The following is a 10,452-nucleotide window of genomic DNA, read 5'->3' as shown; positions in this document are numbered from 1 at the left end:
TTTTGAAAAGCTATTTTGTGGGTATTAGAGAAAAAGCAAGCTTTTCTATAAATAGAATGAATTTTGGATTCTCTGTGTGGTGAGCATTATGTGTTAATCACAGGGACATTTACGTGATTTTCTTGTGCTAAAAGATTGTGAAATAAAAGCAGTAGCATTGTTTATAGAAAATGTTTAAAAGCCAGAAAGAGATTCATGCCACAGACAAAAGGTTCTTTCTTTACATAAAAACACTTGAAACTTCCAAAAGAATATCCATACAAAGTGAAAGTTAATATACTTAAAGTATTTCTATTTATGAGACTTTTTAAAAAGTTCTGTAACAGTGTTTCTATAAAATGTTATAAAGTGTGAGAAATAATTTCTGAAATGTGACTGATGTAGATACCATGAACTATAAACTGTGTCATATACGTATGATTAAACATACATGAAGAGTTTAAATTTAAATAGATTTGTTTGTTCTCTATATTAAAATAATTTATTCTTCATAGCAGCATATTTTCCTTACAATTTTACCTAAAATGATATCATAAGACTAGTAGGTTAACAATACTGTAAGACAGGCAATGATTCAAATGAGAAGGCTTTTACAAAATTACAAAATCCATGATTAAGGAAAATGCATTCATCAAAGAAATCTCAAAGATGGATCAGCCTTGTTCAAGATTTCTATCTCTCTTTTGCTTTTGTTATAAAATAAATTTCTGTTAATCATTTTAATTTATCATGTCAAAATTTATTCTCAATTTTTTACTAAACATGTAAAATATATTATCTTTCAAAGTTTTAAAATTATACCAGCACTGACTGGTAGACTATTGTGATTGTGTTTTGATCTTTAAAATAGTGAGTTTTTAAAATTAATTAATTTATTTTAACTGAAGGATAATTACTTTAAATATTATGATGGTTTTTGCCATACATCGACATGAATCAGCTATGGGTATGGTGACTTTTGTCAATTTCAATAATTTAAGTTTTATACAACACTTCTGTGAAAGCTTTCATAAAAGACTACTATCAAAGAGACTACTTCTTATTAATCAGTAGGAGAATACTGCCTCTAAACAGGAAACATATTTTCATATAACAAGTGTCTGATGTTTATTTCAATTTCCTTTACATCATCATTATTAAATAAAACAACAATAGCATTTAATAAGGGTTTATGTCCTCTAAGCATTCTCATAGGAGGCCGATTAAATTAAATAAAATATTTATGATTCTTGTTTTCTGAAAAAGTTTAATATAAACAATGCTATGATGGAAATGTGTATATGAGCATGGGTGCACACAATAAAGAAGTTAAAATTAACCTAAATGTTTTTATGAAATGCCAGAGGCTAAATTAATATTATTTTGAAAGAACTAGGCAAGAAATGGACTTCTATGTCAGCCTTACTGGTTGTTGTTTGAACTTTACTCATAAAGAAAAAGACTCCATTTTATTGAGTCAGTAACATAAAACCCTGTATTGTCCCAATGATTAAATCAGATTTGGACAAAATTTTTTTCCTGATTAATGAATTTTGGTTGATCTATCTTCTTCTAATTTTACTTATTATTTGTGTTTCCCACTAATACATTCCTTCTTGACATTATGATAAGACTCTGACATTTAGTACAAATAATACTTGTGACTCTGATTTAAGATCTTTGTGATTGTGTCTTAGTCCATGTTATAGTTCTGGTTCCTCTCTGGAATGCTGAATGGTTTATGGAATTCTTGGGTTGAGAAAAAACGTAGGCTCAGAGTTATATAATTTTTACTTACAGAATTCAAGGTTTGGGTAGCTAACAAAATATGATACAGAAGGACATTGAGAACATGGAAGAGATGGAGTCCTCATTTCCTTGGGAAATGTTAATATGAAGTAATCACGTTTTACAGGTATTCTATATTTCTTTTCTATTTTAGACTGCAAAAGTAGACTTATATACAAGGAGTAAAAATAATTCAATGTAAATTTTTGTGTTCCTAACAAATGTCCTTGAGAAATTATATAAAGATGATAGTTTCCTAGCATACCTATTACGATTTTTAAGTAGAGAAATGATGGTCAAAATGACAGATTAAAATTTTGAAAATATTTATTTTTAGAATCATTGAGAGAGATTAGTGATACATGGCATTCAATGAAGAGCGTTCCAGGCAACAATATTTCTAGAGAAGAAGAGATTTAGATGACAGAATATATAGATAAGATTTCTAATATATGGTTATTTTATTTGTTATTTTATTGTCATACAGTGTTTTAAGATAGTGATATCTTGGGGTTAGATTATGGAAAAATACCATAATTTTCATATATATGAGTTATTCATTAAAGTTGTAAGTTTTTCTTTTCTTTTTTACTAGTGGTGATATTCTTGATTTTTATTGTGTTTGCAATGATACATAGATTATTCTTGATGTGTTTCTTTAGAAGTTAGTAATATACCAGAGGTTCAAGGAACAATAAGCCCACCTAAATATATTTAAAAGTATATATGTCTAATGGCTTATGAAATGCCTTTCCAGAAGTGGATCCATAAAATTCAGTATATACTAAAAAAGGTTCTGCTTAAAAATTAAATATGGACACATGCTTTAAAGAGTTCCTTGAAAAATTATAAGGGACTATTTATATTTTAAATCATTTAAAAGAAAATTTAAAAGCTTTATAAAGCGAAAAAAATTCATTTGGCCATGCCATGCGGCATGTAGAATCTTAGTTCCCTCACCAGGGGTGGAACTGATGCCCCCTGCATTGGGAGTGCTGAATACAGGCAAGTTCCAAGGAAAGACATATACGGTTTACCACAGAAATATAAAGACATATAATAACAAAATTACAGCTACAAAATGTATCAAAGTAGATTTCCAATTCCTTACAGAAATCCAGGAGAAAAGCATGAAAGCTATAGAGAAGGAAACTTGAAAACGAAACCAAACAAGACCATATCATAACCCAGAGTGTGAAAAACCAAATTGGTTCAAAATTCATTGGGCAAAACTGAAAAAATAATAGAAAAAAACATATCAGAGAAAAATTTAACACAAATCTTATAAAAGCTGGTACCTGAAGCAAACAAAACAAATAGTGAATCTGTAGGATTTTTTATAAGATTATTAGAAAGAATAATCTGCATATGAATGTAATCTTATTTCCATATAGCATAACTTGCATTTTATTTTTAAGCCACCTAGAAAACTTGCAGATATTCACAGGATATTAGCCCTGAAGGAATGAAAACAAATTTCAAATAATCAACATCAGACATATTTCAGAATACAAAATAAAACACAAAGGTTAGGGAGGGAAGGGACATGGGTGTACCTATGGCTGATTCTTGTTGATGTATGACAGAAAACCACAAAATTCTGTAAAGCAATTATCCTTCAATTAAAAAAATAATATTGAATATTATGATATATTTGTAGCTAAATGAAAAGGATACTACATATTAAAATCCAAAAGGTACAGATGTAGTGTTACTCAAAAGGAATTTAAAGGCAATTTTTGAAGAACACATAATTTTAAAAATAAATTAGCTAAAGTTTCAAGGAAAAAGTAAAAAAAACAATGAAGTAGTTAAATATGTAAAATAAAGAGATTTTACTTAAGTAAAAGATGAAAAGAAATCAGTAGAATTGTGAGTAAAGCCAAATGTGTTATTTGCAATGGTTAATGAAATAAATAATATATTTGATAAATATGCATAGGACAAGAAAGGAACAAAATCAAGGAAGCACTGCTAGGAGTGGGTATATAATTGTGATAATCAGAATATGAATATCGGATATGAAGACATCCTAGAAATACCAATGAAAACAAATTGAGATAAAAATTTTTATTAATCATTTTGTTAAAAGTATTAGTGAGAGAATGAAAAATAATGGGAGTTTAACTGATGCAACCTTTTTTGAGATAAACCTATAATCAGGAAATGGAAATTTTATATACCTTAAAACCAGGCATTTGCATTCTGAAGATAATGGAGACTGATGAATATGTAGGAAACATTTTCCCAGGCAAAGCGAGTGGTCAGGTGCATCCCTGTGACCCATACTGTCTTGAGGGTTAAAGTAGATGGCTAGTGGTGAGTTGGTGTGAGCAACAGAGTAATACGACATGAGTTTAGAGAGGTGAAGGAGAACAGGTGGAGGGGGAGACCCGCTAGGCTAGTAAAACATTTGACTTTTATTCTGAGAAAACAAAAAGGCTCTGGAGTGTTTTGAGATGAAAATATTCATTTCAGGTTTAAAAGAGGTTATTCTGGATACTGAGACTACACTTCAGTGAACGTGGCTAGAATGAGGGCACCAGTTAAGTTGGAAGCTACTGCATTAGTCCATTGCAAGTTAGTATTGGAATGCACCAAGTTGGTTGTGATAGTCAGTAGATTTGTGGAAAAATCTGGAAAGTGTTGACATAAAATTGCTAAGAATTCTATAATGTTAAGTATTTAAAGAATTCTAGTGTTTTTAAAATATTTATTTCACATGAACGAAATATAATGAAGTACAACTAGGTATTTACAGACAGTAAGAGTAACCCTAAAATGTATACTATTATACTCTAAAGTGATATATTTGTTTTGTAAAGAAAATCTGAAATTTTAAATGTTCAGGAATATATTTTCAATTTAATATACACTGAAATATAACCAAACTGTCAATAATAGGACTGGTGTGTTTGATGGCATTAGATTCAAATTATCTTACAAACCATAAAGGCAGTTTAGCATGTATCTCAGCAGTGTGAGTTTAAGCGATTAATTTGTATATAAATTGTATATAAAAAACAAATACTGTAATCTCTATTAGTGTAACTTCAGTAAATGTAAACAATAGGGGCTTTAAGGAGATTTTGGATGAAAAAACCTGAAGGAAATATTTACAGGTAATATTTTATGTATATTTTGGGGCACATAGGAAGCTAAAGTCATGATTGGTATAATGAAATACAAAGAGTGATATGTTTGTTAAGAATAAATAATATTAAAGACTTTAAATCAACATTGTTTAATATTATTGCTGGATACTGGCCAAGCAAAAGAGAATAAAAACCTAGCTTTCCTAAGTTCATTATCTCATCCTTTGTATGATTAAGAACAAAACAAATATATGAGGGGTTGTCTGCATGTGTAATTGTGTCAACTCTGTACCCCATGGACTGCAGCCCTCCAAGTTATCAATTCCTCTGATTCCTCTTTGAGCCTCTTCAGTTCAGTTCAGTTGCTCAGTCCTGTCCGACTCTTAAGCCTCTTAGTGAAAGTGAAAGTGAAGTTGCTCAGTTGTGTCCAACTCTTTGCGACTCCATGAACTGTAGCCTACCAGGCTTCTCCGTCCATGGGATTCTCCAGGCAAGAATACTGGAATGGGTTACCATTTCCTTCTCCAGGGGATATTCCCGACCCAGGGATTGAACCCAGTCTCCTGCATTGGAGACAGATGCTTTAACTTCTGAGCCATCAGGGAAACCCTTAGGTGGTCAATATTCACCATACTCACAGAAAACTAGTCAATCTAATCACACTAGGACCACAGCATTGTCTAACTCAATGAAACTAAGCCATTCCCATGGGGCCACCCAAGATGGGCAGGTCATGGTGGAGAGGTCTGACAGAATGTGGTCCACTGGAGAATGGAGTGGCAAACCACTTCAGTATTCTTGCCTTGAGAACCCCATGAACAGTATGAAAAGGCAAAATGATAGGATACTGAAAGAGGAACTCCCCAGGTCGGTAGGTGCCCAATATGCTACTGGAGATCAGTGGAGAAATAACTCCAGAAAGAATGAAGGGATGGAGCCACAGCAAAAACAATACCCAGTTGTGGATGTGACTGGTGATAGAAGCAAAGTCCAATGCTGTAAAGAGCAATATTGCATAGGAACCAGGAACGTCAGGTCCATGAATCAAGGCAAATTGGAAGTGGTCAAACAAGAGATGGCAAGAGTGAACGTCGACATTCTAGAAATCAGTGAACTAAAATGGACTGAAATGGGTGAATTTAACTCAGATGACCATTATATCTACTACTGCGGGCAGGAATCCCTCAGAAGAAATGGAGTAGCCATCATGGTCAACAAAAGAGTTCGAAATGCAGTACTTGGATGCAATCTCAAAAACAACAGAATGATCTCTGTTTGTTTCCAAGGCAAACCATTCAATATCACAGCTATCCAAGTCTATGCCCCAACCAGTAACGCTGAAGAAGCTGAAGTTGAACGCTTCTATGAAGACCTACGAGACCTTTTAGAACTAACACCCAAAAAAGATGTCCTTTTCATGATAGGGGACTGGAATGCAAAAGTAGAAAGTCAAGAAACACCTGGAGTAACAGGCAAATTTGGCCTTGGAATAAGGAATGAAGCAGGGCAAAGACTAATAGAGTTTTGCCAAGAAAATGCACTGGTCATAGCAAACACCCTCTTCCAACAACACAAGGGAAGACTCTACACATGGACATCACCAGATGGTCAACACCGAAATCTGATTGATTATATTCTTTGCAGCCAAAGATGGAGAAGCTGTATACAGTCAGCAAAAACAAGACCAGGAGCTAACTGTGGCTCAGATCATGAACTCCTTATTGCCAAATTCAGACTGAAATTGAAGAAAGTAGGGAAAACTGCTAGACCATTCAGGTATGACCTAAATCAAATCCCTTATGATTATACAGTGGAAGTGAGAAATAGATTTAAGGGTCTAGATCTGATAGATAGAATGCCTGATGAACTATGGAATGAGGTTCGTGACATTGTACAGGAGACAGGAATCAAGACCATCCCAATGGAAAAGAAATGCAAAAAAGCAAAATGGCTGTCTGGGGAGGCCTTACAAATAGCTGTGAAAAGAAGAAAGGCCAAAAGCAAAGGAGAAAAGGAAAGATATACCCATCTGAATGCAGAGTTCCAAAGAACAGCAAGAAGAGATAAGAAAGCCTTCTTCAGCAATCAATGCAAAGAAATAGAGGAAAACAACAGAATTGGAAAGACTAGAGATCTCTTCAAGAAAATTAGAGATACCAAGGGAACATTTCATGCAAAGATGGGCTCGATAAAGGACAGAAATGATCTGGACCTAACAGAAGCAGAAGATATTAAGAAGAGGTAGCAAGAATACACAGAAGAACTGTACAAAAGATCTTCACGACCAAGATAATTACGATGGTGTGATCACTCACCTAGAGCTAGACATCCTGGAATGTGAAGTCAAGTGGGCCTTAGAAAGCATCACTACAAACAAAGCTAGTGGAGGTGATGGAATTCCAGTTGAGCTGTTTCAAATCTTGAAAGATGATGCTGTGAAAGTGCTGCACTCAATATGCCAGCAAATTTGGAAAACTCAGCAGTGGCCACAGGACTGGAAAAGGTCAGTTTTCATTCCAATTCCAAAGAAAGGCAATGCCAAAGAATGCTCAAACTACCGCACAATGACACTCATTTCACATGCTAGTAAAGTAATGCTCAAAATTCTCCAAGCCAGCCTTCAGCAATACATGAACCGTGAACTCCCTGATGTTCAAGCTGGTTTTATCTATTTTTTTTTCTTTTATAACTGAGATTTTATTGGTTGTTTTGAGGATCACTACACAGACATTTCAATTTGTACACAATTCTTCACATACATACCAGAAATCTAAAATATCATATAGTTGGGATTCTTAACAGTTATTCCAGGGAGTTTCCAGCTTAAAATTTGGAGCAAACTTTCCTTAACAGGATATCAAATACCAATATCTTCAAATATTGATATGTTGTTAATCATAAGTCCCACTGATTCACAATTTAATATCATATACACTTCATACCCAAACTGTCAAACAGTCACAGCACATTGACCAAGTTACTAGGAAAACTGGACTACCACGACCAAAGATGTTATAGTTTAGTGCATAAAATTCTGACCAGGAGAGCCAAGATCAAAAAGTGGTTTGCTGTAGGAAATAATTCTACCAAAACAATATGGGAAGAGAAGTAATTTAAAGTGTTCAAGACATTAAATGCACAACTGACTCCAAACTGCCATTTAGTATGCTTTTGTATTATAGGATATAAAAGCTACTCCCCATGTATGGAATGTTAAGCTGACTGACACTCAAGACAATCAAAGCCTCCCGTATCCAATATCCCACTATTTTCTGGTTGTACCAAAAAATAAACAACCGGCAAATGATTTCACCTCTTAAAAAAAAGCATTCACACTTAAAAAATAGGATGAGGTGGGATTCCCTCCTTTTTAACTGTTTCTAGAGCTACTAAAAAATTGCATTTACAAAATAGTTGATAAAAATATTCCTCTGGATTGTACCAGAAGGGAAACAGGGACCACTGCAGGACTCGGTGTGTGGTTATTAATCAGACTTGGCTTCTTTCTCTTCTGCTTCATCAGAGGCTGGGCTCTCCTCGTTTTTAGTTTCTCCATTTTCTGCAGGTAAGTCTTCTTTAGTCTCCTGGTTGGCCACTTCCGCCTGTTTTCCCTTTGCTCCCTTTTTCCCTTTTGTTTGCACTTTTTTGTCTGAAGATTTATCCTTTCCCGCCGCCTTTTTTGGCTTCGTTTCCACTTTTGCAAGGGCCGGTTTAGCTGACAACCTCACCGATCTCCTCTTGGGCTCCTCCTTCGCCTCCCCCTCAGCGGAGCTGACCTTCCTCTTGGGCATCCTGACGACAGGACGGGCGAGAGCCGGTGCCTGAGGATCGCTGCGCGCGGAGAGCCTTCGCGAAGCTGAGCAGCCAGACCGCACGCAGCCGCTCCTGCTGCCGCCCGAGCTGCTGGGATCCATGGCAGGGGTGGTGGGAGAACCCCAGGCTGGTTTTAGAAAAGGCAGAAGAACCAGAGATCAAATTGCCAACATCCGCTGGATCATCAAAAAAGCAAGAGAGTTCCAGAAAAACATCTATTTCTGCTTTATTGACTATGCCAAAGCCTTTGACTGTGTAGATCACAATAAACTGTGGAAAATTCTGAGAGAGATGGGAATACCAGACCACCTGACCTGCCTCTTGAGAAATCTGTATGCAGGTCAGGAAGCAACAGTTAGAACTGGACATGGAACAACAGACTGTTTCCAAAGAGGGAAAGGGATATGTCAAGGCTGTGTATTGTCACCCTGCTTATTCAACTTATGTGCAGAGTACATCATGAGAAACACTGGGCTGGAAGAAACACAAGCTAGAATCAAGATTGCTGGGTGAAATATCAGTAACCTCAGATATGCAGATGACACCACCGTTATGGCAGAAAGTGAAGAGGAACTAAAAAGCCTCTTGATGAAAGTGAAAGAAAGTGGAAAAAGTTGACTTAGAGCTCAACATTCCGAAAACGAAGGTCATGGCATCCAGTCCCATCACATCATGGGAAATAGATGGGGAAACAGTGGGAACAGTGTCAGACTTTATTTTTCGGGGCGCCAAAATCACTGCGGATGGTGACTGCAGCCATGAAATTAAAAGACGCTTGCTCCTTGGAAGAAAAGTTATGACCAACCTAGATAGCATATTCAAAAGCAGAGACATTACTTTGCCAACTAAGGTCCGTCTAGTCAAGGCTTTTTTTTTTTTTTCCAGTAGTCATGTATGGATGTGAGAGTTGGACTGTGAAGAAGGCTGAGCACCGAAGAATTGATGCTTTTGAACTGTGGTGTCGGAGAAGAGACTCTTGAGAATCCCTTGCACTGAAAGAAGATCCAACCAGTCCATTCTGAAGGAGATCAGCCCTGGGATTTCTTTGGAGGGAATCATGCTGAAGCTGAAACTCCAGTACTTTGGCCACCTCATGTGAAGGGTTGACTCATTGGAAAAGACTGTGATGCTGGGAGGGACTGGGGGTAGGAGGAGAAGGGGACGACCGAGGATGAGATGGCTGGATGGCATCACTGATTCGATGGACGTGTGTCTGGGTGAACTCCGGGAGTTGGTGATGGACAGGGAGGCCTGGCGTGCTGCGATTCATGGGATCACAAAGAGTCGGCCCGACTGAGCTACTGAACTGAACTGAACTGAACTGAAAGAAAAAATTGCTGAAACTTAACACTATAGAAATAGTCACAAAAGTACACTTTGATGAATGGTTTGTGATGTCTACCACATGGTCAGGTAGCAAACAAGAAACAAGAGAGAATTGGACAACAGGCACGCATGAGGATAAGAACACAAGCAAAACCCTCCTCCCTAGACGTCCAAATGCAGGAGGTGGGTAGAAATAATTAGGAACATACAAGTTTTTCCCCCTAGAAAACCTGATATTTACACGTACAAGAATAATATTCTGCTTCTTCATTCTCAAGTGTTTCTTTGTGAGACTTGAAGGATCATTGTTGAAATACAGCAGGCACAACTGTGTTACTCTGCAATAATACAAATGACAAGCAGATCTCTAATAAAATTATCATATTAGCTGGAAGGCAATGGCACCCCACTCCAGTAGTCTTGCCTGGAAAATCCCATGGACGGAGGAGCC

The 10,452-nt window shown here is 36.2% G+C and overlaps 1 pseudogene; it reads right to left on the bottom strand.

The window, feature by feature from the left end:
- Positions 1-8,314: 8,314 nt before the first annotated feature.
- LOC138422543 (non-histone chromosomal protein HMG-14 pseudogene) lies at positions 8,315-8,653 on the bottom strand (annotated as a pseudogene).
- Between the last annotated feature and the right edge of the window lie 1,799 nt (positions 8,654-10,452).

Source organism: Ovis canadensis, chromosome 17, assembly GCF_042477335.2.
Source record: "Ovis canadensis isolate MfBH-ARS-UI-01 breed Bighorn chromosome 17, ARS-UI_OviCan_v2, whole genome shotgun sequence".
In the NCBI taxonomy this organism is placed as follows: Eukaryota; Metazoa; Chordata; class Mammalia; order Artiodactyla; family Bovidae; genus Ovis; species Ovis canadensis.
Note: the sequence above shows the minus strand (reverse complement) of the source record. Positions and strands in the feature narration are given on the sequence as shown.